At 39.1% G+C, this 25,980-nt stretch overlaps 1 protein-coding gene across 2 annotated transcripts in view; it reads left to right on the forward strand.

Moving 5' to 3' along the window:
- Car1 (carbonic anhydrase 1) overlaps positions 1–25,980 on the forward strand; it is a 42,774-nt gene that overhangs the window by 5,727 nt on the left and 11,067 nt on the right. The window contains exon 1 of one of the 2 annotated variants that reach the window (XM_008760842.2): positions 25,568–25,642. The exons of the other annotated variant lie outside the window; for it this stretch is intronic. The gene's annotated coding sequence lies outside the window, so the exon portion shown is untranslated. Of the gene's footprint in view, positions 1–25,567; positions 25,643–25,980 lie in introns of those variants that run through there. 2 annotated transcript variants of the gene reach the window in all.

Here is a 25,980-nt window from a genome sequence, read left to right on the forward strand (position 1 = left end):
TCGGAGAAGAGAACATAGCAAGCAAGATGAAATCTGATAAGAGCAAGGAGTGAGGAGGGCAAAACCTCATTTTCTCAGATCTGTCAACCAACTGTAATTCTGACCTCTGCTTCCCCTAAAGTAATCGCTTTCCCAAAGTAAACATACACTTTGAAAGGATATCTATTATGGTCATGCAATTATGATATATAATGAAATGGGAAGCGCCCAAAGACTAGGATTTGAGGCCATGGGAGAAGAGGAGGCGACTTTGCTTGGTAATATTCTTAGGTCTCCTGAAATGTCACTAAGCAACAGCATCAAACCCAAACTAAAAGAAAAACTTTTCTAACCTTCCTGCAGACACCTTATGACCTAAAGAGCCTTTCTCTGAAGCTTACTCCAGGGAATGATAGCAGTACACAAAAAAGGGTCTGGTTTGGTTTCCAAGTGAGATGGCATGTGGATAAGTGCATGATACTGACTGACATTTCTGAAGCCTCATGTTTCAAACACTTGGCTCTGGGGCCATACTAACAATAGAGACCTGCTTGTCATTGAGGCTTGCTTCTGGAAACTCAGGTATTTCTGACAAAGGGGATAAAATGTTTTTAAAGCAATGGTTCTGAATATTGTCCTCAGGTCAGTATCACCAACTTTACTGGACACTAGGTATGAGTACATATTTCCAGCTTTCACTCAGACCTATTCACCAAGTCCCTAAAGGTGACAAGGAAGTGGGGGAGTAGCTTTTCACAGCATTCCAGATCATTCTAATTCACACTGATGTCCCGAGCCTGTGGCTTAATGGCACATGTAAAGAGTGTAATTTCTCAGAGATGACCCTGACGTTTCATTCTCCAATCACTTAGCTTGAATGTTTTAGGGAGACTAATCCTTTGGTTTCTTCAAACCTCAAATGTTTATCCAAACAAATACTAATTTTTTTTATCTCACAAAGGTATCGTCATCATGTAGAAAGAATAAAATAACATTTCTTCTCCATGTGTTTGTCTGATTAGATTTTTCAGTTTTATCAGCAACAAAGTGGTATTCAAAAACTAGCATGACAGCTGAACTGACATCAGTAGATTAAAATAGCCTGTAAAAACTGTTTTTCTCATGTTATTAAATATGACTTTTGAGAAAACATATAAATATTTCAAATATTTTCAAACAATTCAGATGTAGATAAAGTAAAATTTGGTAGTCTTTCCTCCTTTCTAATAATGGGCTTTTCAGGGTTATGGTACTTAACTGTGTCTATCTGTGGATGGTCTTTTCCCTGAGTGCATAATCTTATATATGAAGAAAAACTTCATACACAAATTTAGGATCATTATATCTTTTTTTTTTTTGTAGGAATTCCTGTTCCTTAACTCGTTTATTTATCCCACATCTTGAGTTAAGCAGTAGTGTTTAGGTCAAATCTAATAAGGTGCATATGCAAAACGGTGCGTAGTCTTTTAGTATTTTGTTCTCCATGAAACAAATGAGATTTTGAAGCAAATGGTTTGTGAAGTTCTTTTCCTTGGAACTGTCTGTAGCATTTGACAAATTAACCATCCCAACCCACAGCTAGGGCTTTGTGGGCTCAGTCTTTAAAGATAATGATGCAGATAGAGTCAGAATAGTTTCCTGAGCTTTTTGAGTTTCCAAATTGAAATAATTAAAGCAAAATAACAAGAACAAAGCTCCTCTGGTGACACTAGGAAAAGTCCCTAGAGGAGAATTGGAGAGAGTCAGAAACCAAATATTTTGAGTAAACACTTCAGTTCCTGGGGAAAGAGACTTTGTCTTTTGCCACAGTCATAGCTTGAGGCCAGAGGAAGAAAGTATCTATGCAAAAGAGTTGTCTTCTTTGAAAGATTCCGGAAAAGGAACAAAGCACTCCACAAGCTTCCAAACACATGCAAGTCCAGAGGTGTTTATTGCATTCTACTCCAACAAATTGTCTATGCTTCAAAATAATTTTTGTTTATCAGAGACTGGATCCTTCAACTGAAAATAGTCTTGGCCTTCCATAAAAGGGTAGCAAGGAACTAAGACTCTGTACCCTGACTGACATGGAAGAAGGCAGAGAAATGTTGATCTCCTCAAAAAAGAAACATAGACTTAACAACCCAGGAACAAAAAAGGTCAGATTCTCCCTCCAAATGCTTTCCTCATTCTTTAGTTTGAAAACTTTCAAAGGTTGAACAAAACTCTTGAGGAAGGACAAACCATGAACGGATGGGAAGATATTTTTTTTTTTTACTCAGCAGAGTGATGGATTCATAATAAAAGTGATAAAATGAATATTGCCATAAAATTTAAGTTATTTTATTGTACATATGAATTTGGAGATTAAACCAAGGATGCAGTGAAAATGAATGTGATATAGCTACACTTACTATTTTCTGGGTATATCACTAATATCAGCACTTCTTTTTTTTTTTTTTATTAACTTGAGTATTTCTTATATACATTTCGAGTGTTATTCCCTTTCCCGGTTTCCGGGCAAACATCCCCCTCCCCCCTCCCCTTCCTTATGGGTGTTCCACTCCCAACCCTCCCCCCATTGCCGCCCTCCCCCCATAGACTAGTTCACTGGGGGTTCAGTCTTAGCAGGACCCAGGGCTTCCCCTTCCACTGGTGCTCTTACTAGGATATTCATTGCTACCTATGAGGTCAGAGTCCAGGGTCAGTCCATGTATAGTCTTTAGGTAGTGGCTTAGTCCCTGGAAGCTCTGCTTGCTTGGCATTGTTGTACTTTTGGGGTCTCGAGCCCCTTCAAGCTCTTCCAGTTCTTTCTCTGATTCCTTCAATAGAGGACCTATTCTCAGTTCAGTGGTTTGCTGCTGGCATTCGCCTCTGTATTTGCTGTATTCTGGCTGTGTCTCTCAGGAGCGATCTACATCCGGCTCCTGTCGGTCTGCACTTCTTTGCTTCATCCATCTTGTCTAATTGGGTGGCTGTATATGTATGGGCCACATGTGGGGCAGGCTCTGAATGGGTGTTCCTTAAGTCTCTGTTTTAATCTTTGCCTCTCCCTTCCCTGCCAAGGGTATTCTTTTTCCTCATTTAAAGAAGGAGTGAAGCATTCACATTTTGATCATCTGTCTTGAGTTTCGTTTGTTCTAGGGATCTAGGGTAATTCAAGCATTTGGGCTAATAGCCACTTATCAATGAGTGCATACCATGTATGTCTTTCTGTGATTGGGTTAGCTCACTCAGGATGATATTTTCCAGTTCCAACCATTTGCCTACGAATTTCATAAACTCGTTGTTTTTGATAGCTGAGTAATATTCCATTGTGTAGATGTACCACATTTTCTGTATCCATTCCTCTGTTGAAGGGCATCTGGGTTCTTTCCATTTTCTGGCTATTATAAATAAGGCTGCGATGAACATAGTGGAGCACGTGTCTCTTTTATATGTTGAGGCATCTTTTGGGTATATGCCCAAGGATCATTATATCTTATTACTCAGAAACTAACCTTTTACATTTAAAATGTCAGAAGCAGAGTTGAATTATTTCATCTATCCCCTGTTAGATTTTTGAATGCTTGCTCTTCAATTAGCATTATGACATATTTATCTCCAATTTTCTAATTGGATTTTTTCTTTATTTACATTTCAAATGTCATCCCCTTTCCTGGCTTCCCGTCCATAAACCCCCATCCCATTCCACCTCCCCCTTCTTCTATGAGGGTCTTCTCCCACCCACCTACACACCCCATCCCGCCCCCGCCTTGACACTCCATTGCACCGGGAGGGTGAGGTGGTGGGGGGGTGGGGGATTAGGAGGGTGGGAGGGTGGGGGAGTGGAAAGGTCGGGGGATGGGGTCGAGCCTTGGCAGGTCGAAGGGCTTCTCTTGCCATCGGTGCCTAACAAGGCCATCCTCTGCTACATATTTTTAAAAAGTTTTAAATGGGCTGTAAAAAATGATGCATGGGGGGTCCTATCAAGTTTCTGTTTTCCCCATCTCTGGTGTGATTTTATAGTTTCAGTTGGCATTTCCTGGACCACTGGTCACACAGACCACCATTTCTTCCCTAGTTGTCGTTGAAAAACTTATCTAAGAGTCAAAAGGCTTCCCCAAGTCTGTGTACTGAGACTGATGTCCTAATGTTACTGGCAAGGAAAGGTGTAGTAAGCATTCCCAGTTCTCAGCAGTGTAGACAAACAACACTTCAGCTCATGGTTGCAGTTTCTCTCGAGGGCTGCTAGTGTTTCCACCAGAACTGAGAGATGGATTTTCCTCAGGCTTGAAGGATAGCCTTGGTTTATGTATTTGGACCCACACCAGGATCTGGGACTTTGAGTTTCTCCCTTACTAGCAGATCAGCCCTCCACTCATTCAGGAGCCTCTGTCTTTTGCCTGAGTCTAAAGCAAGGAGGTGCACACCTGTTTGGATTCAAAACTGTATCATGGAGGTTTGTTGACCTTATTCTACTGAATCTTTCTTGTGGAACACTGACTACAAGAGTGCTCATGGGAGCACAACCGCACTGCCATCTTTCCTAATATCTTAGTTTATTATTCAACTGTATGGTCTCGTTTCTTTACCCCCTGCTTAGAAACAAACTAATAAGATAATACTGAAAGTTAAGTGATGACTTTAAAATAGTATTAGAGGTAGATCAACTTTCTACCAACTTGTCTAAAACACAAAGTAAACAAAATCATCTCCCAATTCTCTGAAACTTTCTTTGGCAGCAAAAGCCCTGTTTAAAGTCATGCAGAATGCTGCTGCAGGAAGACCATATTTGGCTTCCCCAGCCTGCAATGTGAGAAATTCCTTTTCCTATAATAATATTAAGGAGGCTAGTCACAGCCAGACAGGATTCTCTTTCTTAAGACACAGAGGTTTATCGGGTCAGGCAAAATTTCAGCATTATGTATTCTTACCTCTCATCACCTCTTACGTGAGCCCAAACTAGCTCCTTCTTGATTCATGTGCCCACATTTCTTCTTAATGTTTTAAAATCTAACACCCTCAAATTTTACCTTCTCTAAGGATCTTATCATAAAAGATGAAATATTCTCTCAATTTAATGTTGTAATTTGATATAACATTTTTTGGTCCATTTATAGATCAACAATGACCTCTCTCACCCCCCTGGTCTATACCATTCATCAGCAACTCCATAGGACGGTTGAGTCCTCTTCTGATTCCATATCCAGCTTAATATCAACGTCCCAAAATCATTTGAGGGCTTTTAGTTGGTAGAATTTGACACATTCATCTCTTGTCTGATGAGGGAGAGCAAGGGGTGCTTTCAAAGACATGAGCAGCTGTTGCCACCAACACCTTGACTGGAGACCAAGGCCTAGCCTAACGACAGCACCTCTCTCCACAGGCCTTTTTTGCTGGCTCTTGTGAGTGTGCCTAGTACTTGGGAAAATTTGATATCCTCATCTCTGTGACAGTCTGTCATCTATTAAAAATTGAAACTTATTTATCCTCCAGTGAGGAGGTTTCAGTTTTCTAAGATTAGACTGAGGTCATGAGATGTTCTTTCTTGAAAATGGTGTACTAAGATGCTGGTTTCTAGAGATGAGATTTCTCTTGGCTTATTGTGTCCAAATATCATCTTATTCACCTGGATAATTCATTATTCTAGATCCAGGCAAATCTTATTCTTCAGTGGGCTCAAATGATGTGTTCATATTTTCACTAATTTCCTATGAAATAAATGAACAAAGTCAAATAATTCATTCACACTAGCACAGAGTATAAATGAAGAATAATGCAAGATACTTAAGAGTAATAAGCTTTGCTCTCTAATTTTTAAAAGCTTACAGCGTAGAGGAGGACAGAGAAGCATATACATGAAAGGTGTAAAAAGATGATAACCACATTAAATGGCAAGGCAGAATTATCTTTCAATTGGGACAGTATAAATTTCATGAATGCCTTCATTAAGCAATAGTGTATGGCTCCCTCATGACTACTTTCCCTCTTAGAGCTCACTTCAATTACCTGTAGCAAATTGCAGTCCAAAAGTATTAAATGGAAATTTCCAGAAATGAATAGTTTGTAAGTTTTAAATTGCACATTATCCTCAGTGCTGAAAACAAATTCAAAAGCAACAAAAATCTCTTGCTCATTACTACTTCATTGTCTCTGGAATGAGACTCAGCCTATGCTATGTGTTTCTATGCTGTTCACACAGTCTACCAATTAGTCACTTAGTAAACTTCTTGGTATCAAATTCACTTCTTGGAATTACATGGCTTGTCCTCAAGTGACTCTCACATAGTAACCTAAGCTTACATATCAATACATCATGTTAATATTGCATCATGCACATAGCCTCAAAAAGGAAAATTAATGAGGACAGTGTAATTGAAATTCATACAATGCTATGACAACCTAGTATTTTATTTTTGCTAACATCACACCTAGTGAATAAACTAGAAATGTTATCATAAATGCACATAATAGAGAGAGGAAACAGTGTTTCTAGCTTTTGATGCTGTCCATGTGTTTTCAGACATCCATGGAGGATCTTGGAATTACTACATAGATAATAGGGCACTTGGTATGGAAGAGGTTCTCATGTTTTCCTAGGTTTAGTAAAGTAAAATAAATATCAGTGTCTGAAGGTACAGAGAACATGCTGACTAGATTTAGAAATAACAAGAAGTCCTGTTTTACTGAAAAATCAATCACAGACAGTAACTCCAATGCATTCTAAAATGGACTTAAGGTGCTTGCCAGGACTACTGTTCACCATTTTCACAAGGCTGTGAGAAGCTGAAGAAGGTTCATGGACTGCTAATGAGGAAATTTGCATTGGGTTTCAGGTTGAGTATTCTCAATAGGACTTGAGCTAGATCACAAAGAACAAAGGCTAGGGTAGCATGGCCAGTCAAGTTGAGTGTGCATCATAAGTACCAATGTCAAATACTGGGTTATGTGCCCAGTTAGGTTGTATTTATGTCACCAGTTAAGTGCCAATACCAACAAGGGAAAAAGGGAAAAGAAAGAACGAGAAGGTACATAAAGGTAAAATTATCAGTCTTCATGCTTGGGAGCCTAAAAAAAAAAAGAAGAAAGTCAGAGGGAACTCCAAAACTATGGATCTGGACCTGGCTCTCCACCTGTCAGTCCTGTTCATGAAGACATCAAAGGCAGAAGGAAAACATTCCATGTCCCATTGGAGATAGGTGGGTTGAGTATAGACAAGTCACTCCCGTCATGCTGACCTTTACACAGAAGGGCTGAGTAGATGTTAAAACCATTTTTACAGATGGCCTATGGACGTGTTTCTCTACTTTTTACAGTGACCGGAATTGCTCATCAGCTGTGTAACAGTAATATTTACTCTGCTCTTCTCGGGCTCATGATATTCCAAAGTTTAGAATGAAAGAATGTTTATGGTCAAATTAAGTTTGAAAATGAGAGTTTTCTCATTATTAGTGAATCTCTGGCCTGCCTGAAATAAGTGTTGGGGACAGGGGTGGTGTTCCTTTTGTTCTCTCCTCAAACTGCAGTGATGGATTTGCCACAAAGTAGACATTCTGGTGATTAAGCAAAACTCTTAAGCCCTAATAGCTGCTATAAAATAAATCTAGTATCAAAATCAAACTGACTCACCTCTGTGCTATCATATCATAGGGGGTGATTAAGGTGGATAGTCCACACAAATGGTTTTATTGGTGATCATATTGGCAAAATGAACATTTTCAGTTCATCTTTGTTATTTCTGATGTATCTGACTCTGACATTAACACTGATATTTTCCTCAAATATTATGATATATTAGTTGCTAAAAATATCTGATAGACTAATGGAGACATGTTATACCAACTACAATCAGTTGGAAATACCACAAAAATAGTATTTATGGTAGTAGTGAAAGCGTTAGTTCATTGTTTTATGTCAGTTACCACATCCTCTTCTTGTTGCCCCTCCCATGATTAAATGCACATTTCATTTAATTACTTAGGTATTCAAGTGGTTGATTGCCAGGGTTGAATCCAGGACCCTGCACCTGCAAAGGACATAATGTTGCTGAATCAAGTCCTTGGCCTTATCTCCACGTTTTTATAGTAAAATATCTGCATGTTTTTCAGCTCAAAATTCAACTAATTTCTTTGAATGTCATAGCCTAAATATACCATGCAAACATCTTCAACTCTTGTTCCCTCACTGGCCTATTTTCTTTAGGATACCATAGCTATTTCTATCCCTAGACTCTAACACAGTTTTATGAATCCTTGAGCAAGTGTCCTCTGCTGCCTAGTAGCCCTCAAAGATGTCCATGGAATGAAGGGGGCATCTCTAAAACCTTTGCACATGTTTCCTGGGACTGGAAAGAGAACTTAACAGTATGAATAAATCAAGGACCCAGGGTAAGAAGAGTCTTTTCAAGAAGGTAAGGAGCAGAGGGAGAAAAGATCTGATGCTGCTGATTTGTAGCTGAGACATGCAGACAGCTTCTAGAAGCTGGAAGAAACAGTCCTGTCTAGGGCCTTTAGAAAGAAAACAGCTTGCCAGCATATGGGACTGAGCCTGTTAAGATACATTTCAGACTTGTGATTTCCAGAAATGTCAGGAGAAAGATTTTGTGTTCTTTTAATGCCACCGAAATTTTAGGAATCTCTCACTTCCCTGCTGCTCTGTGATTTGCCATGAACTTTTGCCCACACAGCATTAGATTTCCTGCTCAGGGAGTGGTCACTGTATAACCGGACAAGTTTAAGGGCCATACTAGCTGGAGAAGCAGCACTTGCAGCCTGGTTTACAGAAGAGAGAATTCAGTGGAATCTAAATGGGAGGAAATCTCACTGTTTCACTCCTGCAGTCTTTCAGATGTGGACATTTTACTTAGTTCTCCATTATTAGCTTTGATTTTGAGCTCATTATTTGATGATCTCTAGTTTCTCTTACTCCCAAACTTTGCAACCTTTCCTTCAGAGGGGTCACTGGACATCGCCAACCATGAGCAAGAACCATTCCCTGTCATAATCGTGGCTCTGTGGACAAAGCTCAGAGGTTCAGACCCTCCTCCCCTTGGATCAAGCTCACTGTGGTTATTAGCATCCTCCTCTACATGCAGCCATGCTTCCCTTGTACATCACTTCTCTGTTAGATATTTTACATTGCTTTTAGACAAATGCCTCTTCTGAAGGCTCATGATCTCTTTCATGACACGTAATCTTACTGAACATCTTCCTAGAGTTTGTTATATCTTCAGTAGGAACATGGTAGTGACAGAGGAAAATGAGAAAGGAGATAGATTTAAGCCACTAAACTTGCTGGCTTTTAAATATAGAAGTTTTTGTGAAAGGAAACATTCAAAACAAATTATGAGGTTTTTTTTCAAGAAACAAGAAAGATATGCATGCAATTTACAAAGGCAAAACCAAGAGGAAAAGGGGGGATGGGAGCTAAGCCTTGCATTGTACACTTGGGTGTGCCAACTTGGCTGTCTTCTACTTTTATTCTTTTAGTCTTAATATTGAATGACCAGAACAGTTTCAATTACCTTGTAGATTGATAAAGGCAAGTAGTGTTTGTTTCATATTAATGTATATTTGTTATTTGACCATCTTATAAATAAGGTCTACCTGAGCTTGATTTTTTTATTAAATAGAGTTAGTAAATATGTCAAGTAGGGCTAAAGGAAGTAAAAGGATAAAAATCTCAAATCTTTTACCTTTCTGGAAGGATTTAGGAAACTGTGAAAGATCAACAAGGATTTATTAGAACTCAAGTGGTTCTTCCTGTACCTTTGCGATTTTTGTTTGTTTGTTTGTTTGTTTTATTTCCATCAAATGTTACAATCAGAAAACACAATCTGCATGAAACATCAGGACTCATTCTCCATATTCCTCCAAGGGATGTACTCTACTCATTAGTATATCATGCTCAACACCAGCAAACAGGTTTCAGCCAGATAGGGCTGTTTCCAAAATATATGTGTGACCCAAAAAACTCATATCTGTTATCTTTCTGGAACCCCATGGAGTTCAAGTGGAAGACTATGTACCTCTGATAGGAGCTCACATCACATCAGGCTGCCACAGTGTGTGACACCACAATGCATCTGCTTCTGTCAGGATCTTATGCCCATAACGAAAATAATATAATTTTAATAAAGCCAGACTCTTTCTCCAGCTTCCCTTTTGGCTTCTCTTCTCATTCCATGACATTCTCTCTTTAAACTGGGGCTCAGCATCTTATTTTTCACAAATCTCCACTAGGAAAAATAAGAAAGGTCCTGCTATGATCATTGGCATCTCATAGAATCTCATGTTTATTTACTGCTTAGCTGACCTAGGTTGTTTTATTTTTAAATGTTACTTGAATTTCCCTAGGCCTCGTCTACCAAATGAAGTCACTAATTCATAGAATCAACCTGCAGACCATATTCTCCTCACACCCTGCCCCCACAGTACTTAACCCTGATGGTTCTAGAAATTCTTTAATGTTCATGAGCTTAGAAACAACTCTGGACATGTTCCCTCTGCTGACATTCCTGTTAGCCTTTTGAAATCTTCATCTTTGAAGTGGGCTTTCTGTCAGTTGTCACAAATAACTACCATAGCTAGAATGTGTTATTCTTGGCTAAGGTAAAATCTCTAAGAAACTTCCATTTTCTTTTCATTTATCATATGTAGTAGTCAGTGTTGCCTGTTCTTGGTGGTTACTCTCCTCAACTGTGTTGTTTTTGTAACTTCTGTACAAAAAGGACCTGTATGTTGTTTGTTTATTGCTAGCAGTTTTGAAACTATAAAAATATGCATTTTTCCCAGGTAACTTTCTTTACCTAATTATATTCTGTGGATTTTCTATGTTGATGCACGTGATTCTGTTTATACTCCATAATACAACAATGCCATAACACATTTCTCCACTCTACCACTGGTTGATACTTAAAACATCTCTCCATGAGTTGGTCCATAAACTACAATAAACTTACTTTTTAAAGATTCTTTCCTGGAACAACAATATCAACCAACAAGACATCCCACTCCACTCACCCCTGCCGCCAGAACTCCCAGGGACTAAACTGCCAACCAAAAAATATAGATGGAGGGACCCTTGGCTCCAAATGCATATGTAGCAGAGGATGGCATTGTCTGGCATCAATAGAAGGAGAAGCCCTTGGTCCTGTGAAGGCTCAATACCCCACTGTAGTGGAATGCCAAGGTAGAGGAGGTGGGAGTGGGTGGGTGGAAGGGGGAGCACCCTCATAGAAGGAAGGGAAGGGGGGATAGGAGATGGGGGTTCTAGAGGGGAAACTGGGAAAGGGGTTAACATTTGACATGTAATACATAAAATATCCAATAAAAATGCCATATTCTAAAAAATGTTTTAAAAAAGAATCTTTCCTGTAAGGTATGATTGAGAAACGGTATATATGGAAAAAAGACTAAAGAGGTGTCATTCTTCAAAGGTATATTTGGTCATTATTGTCACAGAAGGTCACATTTCTTGAGGTAGAATATGGAGAAGTGGCTAAGGTGAGGGGCACTTTCCAGGAATATCCATTTCTTTCACAAAGTTACTTTTTAAAACTCTACTATGGGTTTTCATGTCGTGTCTGTTCTGGATCATCAATATTCTCACATATTTTAATTCTAGATTTGTCCAATCTCTTATATTGTTCTTACCCTGTTCCCTAAATTGGCAGGCTAAATCAATTTACTACCTTTTCTTTTGTGAATCCCTGAACACAGCTCCATTGATCATCTTGACTTCATTTTCCTGATCTGAAAAGGACAGGGATGATACAAATTGTTGGACTGTGTGACTATGAAATTCAGAGTTTATATGTAGGGTACTAGGTGACAAGTCAGTCTCTTCCCATGGTAAGATGGATATGCCTCTTCCTCTTGCATTGGGTGGGATTTGCTATTCTACCTGTCCTTATAATTTCCCAAGTATGTGATCTGATCAGCTTTCTAAATGAATACTCAAATGCTGTAGATGTATCTCAGTGGTAAATCACTTGCCTGACATGTACAAACATTAGTTCAAACCTCAGAAGTCATTAAAAGTTCTAATGGGGGGCTTGGACTCCTGATAGACTTTTCTAGAAAAGGAATAGAGAAGAGCTTCTCTGAAGTCCAAAAGATCCTCATCTGGGCACATGGTGCTGTGATCTTCTCCCATATTGCTTGGTTCAGTGTCAATAGATGACTGAAATAGCTTCCCAATTGACTTTTTTGATCCTAATAACTTTCCATTTAAATCTGTTAATAATTTCTTATAGCTCATAAGAAGAAATGACCTTGCATGTACAAGGCTCCTATTCTCTTCTTTGAACTTATTACTCCCCCCTTTTCTTTCCCTTACCTTTTTTCTAGTTTTACTACAATAGTACATCACCTGAATCCTTATTGTCTTAAGTCTTATTCTTTTATTGGCCATAGTTCTATGGGGTAAGAGATTCACTCCATTGTTTTTAATGGACTTAGTCTAATTAAATTTAGTCTTATAGCTAAATTTAGTTAGAAGTACTAAAAGGAAAGGAAGGTTCTGAGTTTTACTCACACAGCTAAGACACTTGGTCCTTGGTCTTCCAGAAATACTTCATTACTGAGAAAAGCTGAAACTAAACCAGGTTTCCTCACATGCCTCAACTTGTTCTAAGCAAGTGCTTACCAAACCTGCACTTGCACAGTTTGCTGATGTCCCATTAGGTAACTCCGGGCCAAAATTAGAAGTAGTCAGTATACAGGATCCCAGGAAACAGCATTCTAGGGGGTCCCTGCAAGACAATACCTCATTGTGTAAATGTTCCTTGCTCCCTTCTTTCTATGGCTCTTTCTGTGTATTTTCCAGCCAAATAAGTGAATAAAATAGATAAGACTTTAGCTGACCTTCTTTTCCAGAGAAGAAAAGCACAAAGCAAGATTATTTTCACAATCACAAGATGATAGGAGGAACCAAATGAGGTGATAGGTTATTCCTTAATAACTGAAAAAAAGGAGAAATAGAGGGGTCAATATATTTTCCTGAAGGACTGTTCCTAGACCTAAAATGAATGACAAAAATGAGTCAGCCACGTGGTATTATAGAAAAGGACTTACAGGCAGGAGAAACATCTCCTTTGCTAGGTCCCAGCCACCAGCCCTGCCTCCTTCCAGGTTCTTGTCTATGAATGGCCTGTTTGTTCTGCCCTTACAGTTGCCAGCCTCATTCAGTACTTGCTGTTCAGCGAAGTTGCCATTGTATGTAGCAAACTGCTCTTGTTCTCTCCTTTAAGTGCACAATAAAGGGCAATAGCCATAAAGACAGGGCTGAGTCTACACAGTTCTTGAACATCTCCAGAAAAACTAGTTGGTCAGCATCCAAAGGAATGCTCACCAGGCCCTTTATACACCATTACCCATACCCCCAAGTAAAGAAGTCTAGGTCCAATCAGGTGAAAAGGTTTGTTTCTAGTTGCACAACTAGGGTGTAAGGGGAGCTTCTCCATAGGGCAACACATTCTGGGGACTAACTCTGGAAGAGTTGAATATTTATTCTTTCTAGTGAAGTATGATAAAGTTCAATGTGGTTTAAATCTGAAAGTTTCCAATTGTAATGAAAAACGCACATGTCCCTTTTTATGGAAACAAGTCTCAGCACTACAGTCCTAAAGTGTAACGTCACGTATGCCATTTCCAATCTTAGAAGTGAGGGTCACTGTAGTCGGTCCACATACTGTAATGGCAAATGCTAGAAACACTGGGTGCCACAGAGAGCCTAGAAACCACAGCATGCAGACACTCTAGATTCTTCAAAACAGAGAAAGTGAAATTTAACACAATTTGTCATGGATAAAAAAATGATTAGTTTCAAACTATATGTTTAGTTTCAAACTACCGTAAAAAATAATACATTTTACTATTGCTTAAAATTGAAATGTGTACTTTAAATTTTTGTTTTAAAATTGCACTTATTGTGTGTGTGTGTGTGTGTGTGTGTGTGTGTGTGTGTGTGTGTATGTTTGTATGTGTACAAAACTGAAGGTCAAAGGACAAGTTTCTCTTCTACCTTGTGGAGTCATAGGGTACAGCAGCAAGTGTCTTTACTCCTCACCCAACCCGCCACCCCAGATTATGTATTTTTCATGATTTGTTTAGTTTTAATTATATGTATGTGGGTTTGGTGGTGAGTGGGTATGTGGACATGAATGCATCTCCCTTAGGGGCTAGGAGGGAGAATCAGATTCCCGGGAACAGGGGTTATAGGCAGTTAGGAAGCACGGGACATGAGTGCAGAAAAGTGAATTTGGGTCCCCTGAAGGAGCAGCAAGAGCTCTCAACTCAGCAGCCATTTCTGCAGACTCATGTGTATCTTTTTGAAGTAAAGAAATTTAACCTCCGTAAAGGAGTAGTCACATAAAATGTGTTCGGTCATCTGCAAACTAGCCTTTAAAGTTTTTCTTCCATTGACTTACTCAGTAGTTGTTCTCCGTGTTCACATGTATCTTCAGTATGTTCAGGGCTGCAAATCTGGGGATAGGTGTGCCATGCTTCACTGTGTGCCGTCTACTCAGGGCAGCCACTTCCACTCTTCATGTTACTCAGAGAAGCAGTTTTAGAGTACCACTCCGTGGTGACTTGGTGGTGCCCTTGGCTCCCTGCTTCTCTCAATCTCTGAATCAGAATGACTGGAAACAAACTCTCTGCTTTGTTGTCTCCAGAAGGGTTTCTCCAGTATCTCTGCTCATCAAGACTGGATCTTTTCTTAAGGACTTAAAACTACCCCTTCCTACCGGCTTTCATTTACTCTGTGCATGGTGAAGGAAGTAGAAGCTTTTAAAGAATTCCAAAGGACAGAAGATTGTCTCAACAACTTTCCATCTTAGCACCTTTTTTGGAAACTAGAATGGATCTCTCCACTACAAGGGAATGTTCTGGGGATTGGGGCTGCAGAAGATAAGCTCCCATCCAGCTTGGTCGTTGGAAAGAGAAAGAGCTCTCTGTACCACTTTCCCTGGATATTGTTTCCTACAGAACAAAAACCCATATGACACTCTTACCTCCCTGTTTACATCATTAGTATAATCTAAGCAAATGTTGGGGAGAGAGCAGGAAGCAAAAGTCACCTCTCTAAGCCATCTACATCACCAGAATCTATTTCACTTCCTCTCAGAGGCCAGTGTAATTTGCTATTAGCTTCAACTTAGTGAACAGTATCTAGAGAGACTCTAAATGGCTAAATAATCTATAAATGGCTAAATAAACTATAAAGTGGGATTTTATAGAAAAACGTACTATCACAGTTCAAATTCTAGAAACCCAGCAAACAAACAAACAAAAAGCTATGAGGAAATGTCAAATTCTGAAAGATACAGCATTATTTGCATTCATCAGAAAATAATATTTAGTACATGCATTGTCCCTATCTGTGTGCATTAAAAAGATCTAAAAAGTATGACGTAATACTGACAGAGTTTTGATTCTATGTGACAGAAGACAGAAAAAAATGTTTTTATTTTATTCCTTTTTCCTGTACAACCCTTTATTTTATATTTTTAAATATAGAACCATATACCTATTGTGCTTATTTAAAAATTAAAGCCATAAATTCAAATGTGTCTGGGTAATTTTTCACCATGTGTGAGAAACTGAAGATTCAAATGCTGCCCAGACAAAACACCACATCGGAAGCCCAGCATCTGATTAATGGCACATGTACTTACTTTCCCTTCTCTTCTGTTTTGTGCAGATGTTTTCCCCTGAGTTTTTGACCACTGGAGAGCTCAACATGCCCTCTGTACCTAGCACAAGTTGGCTTGTTCTCTTTCCCCTGTGGCTTGGATCCCTGTGCACAGTTTTCTTCCTAGGCATAATCTCAGCCTCTAGTCCAAACTGTCACTTAGGCTGCCTGAACTCAACTATGGTAGGCAACAAGTCCTAGATCACAAAGAGTTCCTAGCCTGAGAACTGGATTGATCTAGCAAACAGGAGACGGGCAGGTGGAGAGCTTGAATCCTGCGATAGACAGCAGTAAATCCTGTGACATACACCAAGCAAAGGCTGAAGAACCAGGACTAAGGTCCAGAAAGCTCTGGTGGTCCAAGTCAAAACAGTGCTCAAGCTAACTTAAATCCAGTTTCCAGGGAGACAGGTCTGTATCTGAAGTGTGCCCCCGGACAGGTTTTAAGCAGTTTTCCTCCTTGCAACACGCAGTACAGCAAATCTGATTCTCTCCCTCTCCATATTCAATAATATCTGGCCCAAGTTTTTACCCCCATGAAGCTATGGGAAGGTCACTGAGCTCTGAACAAGCTTTCTCCAGCCAGTCCTAGGCATTGGGCTCAGTGATTTAGGTACATCTCTGCAGATAGGTGACCTGGTAGTATCTGTGACAATATATTACTGAATTACAAAATCTACCTATAGGTATTTTTAACACATAAAAGTGTCAGTGCTCGAGACAGCACTCCCCCTGCCCCCAGTCATGCTACTGTGTATAGCACTGAGGACATAGCTTGTCTATACACTGCAGTTCTCATTTTTCTAGGAAAAAGCTGCAGTTTAATCTTGTAGCATTTTAACAATGTTGCTAACTGCTCAGTTACATCAGCTTATCACACACACACCAGGAACATCACTAGTGTTGCCTCCAAGTTCTCCACAGAAGCAGGGAAAAGAGTGGATTTTCAAGCTTGCTTTGGAAGAGACAAGTAGGAAAGAGACGGAAAGCTAACTATAAATCAGTTACTTCGGGCTGCACACCTGCCCTGTCCGTCTCAGAGACATCCAAATGGAAAAATGGATGATCTAGGATTACGCCAGAGCCATGCCAGTAGCCACAGTACTGAAAGGTCACATCTATTATGATTGGCACTTAGCCCCCAGGGCTGTACTTTGAGAAGATGTCATAGTCATCTCATGCAGAAGGCACGTCCATCATGCCAGAATGCTGCTGTCAGTATTTGATCTAATAAAAGACACTCTATTCCCCTTTCCTTCAAATTCAATGTCTAGCTACTGCTAAACAGTAAGTCACTTTTTTTCCTTGCTACTCTACATTTCCATTTTGAGCCCTGCAATACTTCAGCAGAAGTATGTTGTTTGACTCTGGCTTTGAAGTTACAATGATTCTTTCAAAACTATTTTTTTTTGTAGTCTGCATCATTTTATAGCTATCATCCAGAGTTTTGAAATGTTGTGATTATCTTGCAGTCACTAATACAAAATTAGCCAAAATAAACGTTTCAGTCAGCCTATACCCAGACGTGGCTTCATATAACTAGTTTCTGCTGCCTTGGAAGAAACCACTGGCCCCTTCTGATAGGGCCAGCAGTCAGCAACTGAATGAGAATGACAAAGAAAATTCTTAAAACAGAAATTAAGATAAAATAATAAGCAGCAACAGCTGGTGCCAGCTGTGTGAGCAACCACATAGTAAAATCTTATCCTGCAGAGGAATTTATGAGAATTCTCAGAGCCCAGCACTGAAGCAACAAAAGGCCTCATTGTAAGAATGTCCATGTGAGCCCTGGCTATCCAGCTCCCCTGGGGATTAACCAACTGGAGGCATCAAAAACATAGCCAGGAATTCATCTGCCCAGATCAAATCATCCAACTATATAAGGCCAGCCATTTGTGTCCCAAGAGGTCCATAGTTATAAGGTTCACTCTAACTGGAACATGGTTCTTAGCCCTGGAGCCTTTAGAACTCTTTTACGTTCCATGGTTGTTTGAAAAACATCATTGATATGAACAGGAGAGGTGTTTTTCCTGTAGTCCTTTCGCACCCGATTGGTTCCAGCACCTCCTGGGTGATGATAGAAAGTGAAGGCACTGGCCAGTCCCAAACCATGGGTCTGTAATCCTTGGGAGGTTGCACAAAAGCTCTGTGGAAGTTTACCAACTCATTAAAGGCAAACTTGGGAACAGTCTTAATGATATTACCGCAATATCAAAGCACGGCACATTAAGGAACACTGGAATAGGCCAGATACTGTCCCCAGGGCATACAGCAGGGATCCTGCCCTTTGATACCTTTCCCGGAACCCTGAAGTTCAGAAACCCAGTCTGTCCAAGTCACGGTTGAGAGCTCTTGCTGGCATGGTCAAATCAGATCATGTGATTCCATTTTAAAACAGCAATAACCATGGAAATCATAGAAAGAAATGTGTCCTGCTTTCTGTCTAGAGGATTCACACATATAAGAAAACTTAAAATGCTTTCATTCACCTAAGCCACTATTTAAGTTTGTCTTGGAGTTCAGTGTATACTCCATATACGTAGGAGCCACTCCTTTGCCTGGAGCAGCTTGCAAAAAAATTTAGAAAGAAAAACGGGGAGTTCAAAACAAGAGATGCCTATTTATTTATTTATTTATTTATTTATTTATTTATTTATTTATTTTTACACTTCAGATTTTATTCCCCTCCTGGTCCACCACCCGCCCCAGGTTTCCACATCTCATACCTCCTCCCCACAACCTCCATCCCCCTGTCTCCACAAGGATATCCCCACCCACCCCACCAGACCCCTATACTTTCTGGGGCCTCTAGTCTCTTGAGCATTAGGTGCATCTTCCTTGAGTGAACTCAGACCCAGGAGTTCTCTGCTGTATATGTGTTAGAGGCCTCATCTCAGCTGGTGTATGCTGCCTGGTTGGTGATCCAATGTCTAAGAGATCTCAGGCGTCCAGGTTAATTGAATTGGTGGTCCTCCTACAGTGTTGCCCTCCTCCTTAGCTTCCGCCAGTTTTTCTCTCATTCACCCAGAGGGGTCAGCAGCTTCTGCTCTTTGGTTGGGTGCACATATCTGCATCTGACTCTTTCAGCTGCTTGTTGGGTTTTGGGGGAAGTAGTCATGGTAGGTTCCTCTTTTTGAATGCCCCATAGCTTCAGTAATGGTGACAGGTCTTTGGGCCTCCCCTTGAGCTGGATCCCACTTTGGGCCTGTCCCTGGACCTTCCCATTTTTAACTAAATTAATTCTTTTGAGTAAACGTTTACCTGAGAAAGACAGGGTCTGAAAGGACATCCACTTAAACCTTGCTTACTTTGCCCTCAGCTATGAGAACAGAAACCCTTTCTGACACCTTTTCAGTGACTCAAATATAAATGTAATGTTTTCTCTTCCTGTCTAAAAAGAGAAGGAAACATATCTGTCATTTCCTCCTAGACCTGAAAAAAAATACAGAAAATGTTTGTGTAATTGTAGGAAAATGTCCTTACTAACTACACTGAGATCTGGTGAAGTAAAGCATGAGTTGCTGGCTTTCTGCATAAAAGAATAGGACCTGTGAGCACCAAGAGAAGCTGGGTACCGAAGTAGGCAATAGCTCAGCTCATTGGTTACACTGGGAGTGTTAAGACTCATGGTGTATGCTCCTGTAGGGGATGGGGTGGCCCATATTCACAGACAGCATCACGAAAGACACTAAGCACCAAGAGACAAGAGGGTCTGTATTAACTCTGTGAATTTACAGGAGTTTACAGAAACAATTCTGAGGTACTGACACCTTGTTCAAATTAACTCTTTGGTGATAGTAAAAGAAATGCATTTGGAGAAAGGCTATTGTTAGGTAACTTTGTCAGAAACTCATGGTAGTGAAAAGAATTCTTGTCATGGCTTGAAGATGAGGTACTAATTCTTAGGTGTATAACCGACTTTGGACAAGTAGAGCAAGCCCCTCATCTTTGAAATTATTCATTTTGGAATTAAAATATTAATAACAGTTCTTTCACCACTCAGAATACTTAAATATTACAAGTAAGGTAATACAAGTAAGGCTATCGTGACTCAAAGTAGCTTTCAGTAGCTTGTTACATTTCATTCATCTTTAAAATACCTTTTCAGATTATACTTATGTCATTTCCCCCTCCCTTTCCTCTCAAACCCCGCCATGCATTCTTCTTCCCTTACTCTCTTTCAAACTCATGACCTCCTTTTGTTTCAGTTTGTGTGTGTGTGTGTGTGTGTGTGTGTGTGTGTGTGTGTGTGTGTGTGATAGAAACATAACCTGCTCAATCTGTATAACGTTATTGTATGTTTAGTTTGGTATTGAATAACTGATTAGTGTGCTTTTCCCCGAGGGAGATAGTTTCTCCAGCTCTCGACATTCCTGAGCCACCTGCAGTTTTGTCTAGGGCTCTTTTAAGTCCAATTAGAGAACTGTTGGTTACCAACGAGGTACGAGTGCCACTACTTCACCCTCAGAGTTTTTATGCCCTGTTAGTTGTTGCTGTGGTTTATAGGCACCATCACTGGTGGGTTCCTCTCTTGGAAGCTTGCCCAGAACTTTCTGGTACCATAAATGATATTCCTTAGGGAGGGGCTTTCAGGTCAGATCCAGTGCAGGGGCGCCCGAGGCTATACCTAAAGTGCATGACATCTTCAGCAATAGGGATTTATCTTTCCCTCTGACGGACAATAAGGGCACCATCAATAGCCTATGTTTTCAGAGTCTCGTAGCACTCCATCAACCACTTAAAGGAGGGCTTCTAATAACTGGTGTTGGGGTTTTTGTTAGGTAGTCCATGGGAGCACTGTCAGCCTATATAGGAAAATTTTATTTAAACTACATAAGTATATGTATACACTCACTCCAGCTACTGTTATTCCGCAGAAGTGAGGAAGAATAAGACTTATACATGAGCCTTTTTTTAAAAATCACCATCAGGTAAATCTAAGACAGGTCTTCTGTAAATTATACATTAAGAAACACAGGATGTAAGGGAGAACATATTTAGTTGCAAATGCATTTTAAGAATCTACTAAGCTTGGATAAAAGAGTTTAGGAGCTAATAGTGATATTGGAAGGTAGTAAAACTTTTTCTTTTAATCTCAAGATGATATTAGACAGAAAACCCAAAGAGGTACATGAAAGATGTTATGACAAAATCACTGATATAAATGTCCTTCACCTTCTTCGATATTTACACTTGAAAACTTATCTCCTTTTAGATTAGCTTGTGGTGTTTAGTTTAAGCTGTGGTAAGCAGATCTGTTGTGCAATTGTTTGGATTTGAGGCCACATGAAATCACTACAACTCTCTTGCTTTATGTAATAGTCTACTTGCCTGGGAGTTTAAATCAAACTCTCTTCAAGGCATTCCTCAGTGGTTTAAATATATTTTACGTCTTATGAAGCATTGCTTGTATTTTATTTTGTTATGAAAAATATTGCTTAATGGTATCACCTTGCTAGAGGGTACATTAATTCCTTAATTAGTTATAGAATCTAAGATACAAATGCTACTTCAGAGCCTTAAGGATAAATGTGAGAGTGTTCCAGTCAACAAAGGAGAAATTGCTGGTTATTACCTTAAATGTTTAAAAATCCATATTCTCAGAAGGGCTTTCCTGCTGGTTATTTTAAGTGATGACAGTAACTAACTATATTCAAATTGAAAGTTTCCATAATCCCAAATTACAAGATACTATGCATTCTTGTAATTAAAAGCTGTCGATTAAAGTGGTTTTTTGTGTTGAACTGAGCTGACTACTAATTTTTAAATATTCCCTCCTAAATTTAAAAGTTAACCCTCAAATGTACTATGTTCTAAGATATAAGTATGTGTGTATGTGTGCTAAAAATTGTCTTTAATCACAACAATTGAAGTCTTAAAAATAATAGATTTTTTAAGTTTTATATATATAATAAAAATCCAAACTATAATAGGGGAGTTAAATGTTGACACATAAAGTGTCAAAATATTTGACACTTCTGAGGATCAAAGTTCTCACACTCCCAGAAATGAATGACAGGGGCAGTTGGTCATCTCATCCTTCCATTAATAGGAGTGTGAGGAGAAGCTTCTTTCTCCTTAGTCCAAATGTGGTCAGGAGTTCACCTCCAGCAAAGCTCATTCACATGCTCACACATCCGCTCCACACACGCCCTTGGGTTAGATCAGACAACCTGCTGAGCAGCTTGCCCATCACACTGCTTATGAAAATAAAATATCTGAGGTTTAAAAGGACCATTCAGTTGTTTTTGCTACCAACATGGAGTACCATTATTTTCCAGATGGTAAAGGGAGAGAACACAGTGGTTAAAAAAAAACTAATTGATCAAGGCCCTGCTCTTGAAGAGGTGTTCTTGGGGAGACTGTTGCCAACACTGAAGATGTAAATGTGGTGCAGACTGGGCTCCTTAATCCACAGGGCATAGAAGCAGAAGGAGGTACAGCTTTGGAGTGTTGCAAATTTTTGGAGCATTTGCTCAGATATGAGCTGAATATCACTAACCTGAAGCCAATCTTACTTCAAAATCTGATATTGTAAAGTAAATCTGCTAATTTCAGAGTGTAGCCAAAGTAATTTCTCGTGCAAGAAATGCTACAAACAAGATAGAATGGTATAACGGAGTGGCTGGGCAAGAAGAGTCACTGTGAAAGATTTGGAAGTCAAATGTGAAAGGGTGACATTGAGCTACAAAAGCCCTGACTCTGGGATGCAGGTCCACAAGAGTAGCAAACTGACAAAAGATGGACATTTGAAGAATAAGGTTAGCAACACACCTACAATGTATACACAGGAAGACCCACATAGTGGAAGTTGTATGTGTAAAGTTCAGATAACCCATTTAAATTGATTTATTAAAATTTTTATCTATTTAATACATAAATGTTCTGGCAAGTATTACTATGTTCTCTGGCTTGATTCTTCACTCAAAATAGGGCTGATCTTGTCACAACAATACCAAAAATACCACTTATGGAAAGACAGGAAATTTAGGAAGCAGTGTGAAGTCGATAGCCCTTGATTTTTGTCAATGTATGCCCCATTTTGGGAAAACTCATTTTTGATAGTTTGGATATTGAACATCCCAAAAGTCATGTATCAAGTTTGATACTCAGCATGGCACTTGTTGAGAGGTAGTTAAATCCTTATGGTTTGACCACTCTCCATTCACTAGAGGCACAACATGAAGAGGATGGGGGATACCACTGGACTCTGTTCCTTTGCTTCCTGGCTCTTCTGTGAGATATTTGTTTACCTTACACTCTAACCATAACATGTCTCATCAGATCAAATGCAATGAGACAGTCTGGCTTAGACTGGAACCTCCAGAACCACAAGCCTGGGTAAACACTGTTGATTTTGAAATTTAAGTTTCAAAAATTATTTTATTATAGCAGCATATAATGATCTAGTACAATTTGAATCTCCATAAAGTCATGCAACCTTGTTGAATTCTATACTCTTTAGAAAAGCAATTGTCTTCTGGACTTAGGGCCTATTGAATGTGCAGTTTTCTTTATAATGGCATTTGGCATATAACTGCCACACCTAGGCCTGATAGTCTTCATCCTTTTCCTTCTATACCAAGGAACTGCTTTTAATTGCAAATTTAAACTTAACATTCATTACAGCTTAATTAACTGTTCATTCTGTGGTTTACTTTTAAAATATCATGATAAATGCCCAAGGTTTTCAACTATGGAACTACAAAATTAAAATTAAAAACTTCTAAAAATCACTTTATTATCATTTAAAAGTATCTAATATACAGGTCTAGCATCTGTCTAACATTAAAAGATATTGCTTTTTTAAAAAAATGTTTTCAGCTCTTAAAACATGTTTTCCTTAAGTTAATTAGTGTAAACTAACTCTAGGTAATTCTGCTGTGAAGATTGAATTCAATAGTTATTTTAATAAACCTAGCAAAGTAAAATCATTCAATAATGTTTAAAGTAAATATCGTAGGTGCATCTGGTAAAGATGGTGCTGTTGCATAATCAAAAAGACAAAACAGACCTGGACTGTGGGCATAAACATAAACTAATTCAATGCTTACCCTGCTTCTTGAATGAGGCAGACCTCAGGGCACAGATCTATCAATCCAGCTACTCAGGTATCTAAGGAGAATGCCTCAAGTTTAAGGCCTGACTGGGTTACACAGTTCAAAACATCCTGGGTAACTTATTGAGCCTTATAGGAAAATTAAAAGCAAGAGAAGAAAAAGAAAGCAGAAGATTGCAACTTGATAAAAGAGCTCACCACAAATTCATTCAGAGGTCAATCCTCAACGCTAAAGAGTAAATAAAACCAAGAGTTGATAATCGTCTAAGGCCTAGGGTCTCATCTGCAAAGATTGAATGAGATCATCATTTTAAAGTCCCTAAAACATTGAAAGCATTCAGTAAAATGTATTCCTTTCTAGCCTGCACTGTTACCCTGCAGCATATGTAGTCAAGTAGTTCTTACTAATGGGAAAATTGTAGTGCTCTTGAAAGTTCTTACTACCTTTTAAAGACTCATTTATTTTATATATGTGTGTACACTGTTGCTATCTTCAAGCACACCAGAAGAATGCATCAGATCCCAGCACAGTCACTATGTGGTTGCTGAGAATTGAACTCAGGACTTCTGGAAGAGCAGTATAATCTCTGAGGCATCTCTCCAGCCCAAAAGTTCTTACTTATCAATTAAGCAATTCTCCAGGAAAATTATTCATGTAATTCTGCTTTGCCTTTCTAATGAGTCCAAGTTTGTTCCATCAATCCAGTTCATTTATAATCAAGATTCAGAAGCATTTGGTTTCCTTCAAAACAGTTTATAAGGAAAAGCAAAAATCTTTCTTCTATGTGTCCTTTGATGGTTTCAGGAAATAAACTGTCTAGAAGAGCAAAGGCTGTGTAGTTTGAATGTTTTCTTAGAATGCAAAGGCAATGCAGATGGTATAACCCTTGGTGAGCATGGTGGAAGAGATCCAGGGATCAAAGTCCAATGGATCAAAAGTTAAATATCTTGCTTTTAACTTGGACATGAGAGTGAGAGAGTCAGTTTATGAGAAGAAAATAACGATAAAGGTTAAGTGGGAGTAGTGATAGGGTTGAACCCTCATTAAATTTTACAATTCCCTTTCTCTCTCTTTCTTTGGTTCTTTCCTTGTAGAAATACTTGATCATTCCCTGAGTACATAATAAAATAAAGGGTCATGAAGGTAGAGCCACAAAAGTTTTGTCCCTAAAATTTTAAATGAATTACCACGCCATATAAATGTTAAGTCATTCCTACACTGAGTCAGCATGTAATAATGCAAGAATGCTGTTACTCTACAAAATCATTGATTAATATAGTAGTTCAGTTTAATGTTTAAAGAGAGGATGAAAACATATTCATTACACCTAGATAGGAATCTTAGAGCAAGGTAATTGTGGCTAATGGTGATAGATTGTGTTCTTAAAATGAAGAGTGAACATTAAGTTACAAAACAACTCTAGGTAATGTGAACATTAACTGAATTTAACTGTTTTCTAAAGCACATGTACTCTAAAATATGCTGCATGTGAAATACATGGCATTGTCCATCAGATTAAAAAAATAAAATTTAAAGGAAAATAAGTTCCCTTGCAAGCTGTACCTCCTGGTGTTATAGGATGGGAACTGTGGCCACTTCATGTTCTAGATATTCACGAGCTGCTGGCTACTTTGCTTATGAGGCTGGACACAGTCATCACCATTAAGGAGCAACAGCATAACTGGCAGGCCTAGTTAAGCATGTCTCTTAACCCATATTTCTTCATGGGTTATAGTAGGTCAGCTCTGCAGTGAAAGGAAGGACGACACTTGCTATGTGAGAAACTTATGGTTCTGGTGTCATTTCCAGAGAATATTGTTTGGAGACTTTTGAAAAGAAAGACTTGTCCCAATTCTGACACATCCTGGTCAGCATCTTTTACCTCCCTGGAAAGTGTTGTGCAACTTCTCACCACTCAACGGTGTGTGTGTGAGTAAGTGAGCAAGGTGAGTTTTCACCTTAGTGAACACTGGACTGAGCTGCTGGGCATTATGGATGTAGAGGCAGCAATAGAGAAGATGCATCCATACTTCACCCAGAGTGACATGCGACAGTGTAGTGAGGCAGGCAATAGAGCTAGAGGCTGAGATCCTGACCTGCAATCTTTAGAAAAGCAATGCAGAATTATATAATTCTTCCTCGAGAATGGCCTAATTGACATTAGCAAGAACTTTCAAGAGTGCTAAACTTTTCCCATTAATAAGAAATAGTTCACAATGTATTCATGCTGCAGTATGGCAATGAAGGCAAAGAGTACTAGTTACTCTTGATCACAATCTGTTGA

Source organism: Rattus norvegicus, chromosome 2, assembly GCF_036323735.1.
Source record: "Rattus norvegicus strain BN/NHsdMcwi chromosome 2, GRCr8, whole genome shotgun sequence".
NCBI lineage: Eukaryota > Metazoa > Chordata > Mammalia > Rodentia > Muridae > Rattus > Rattus norvegicus.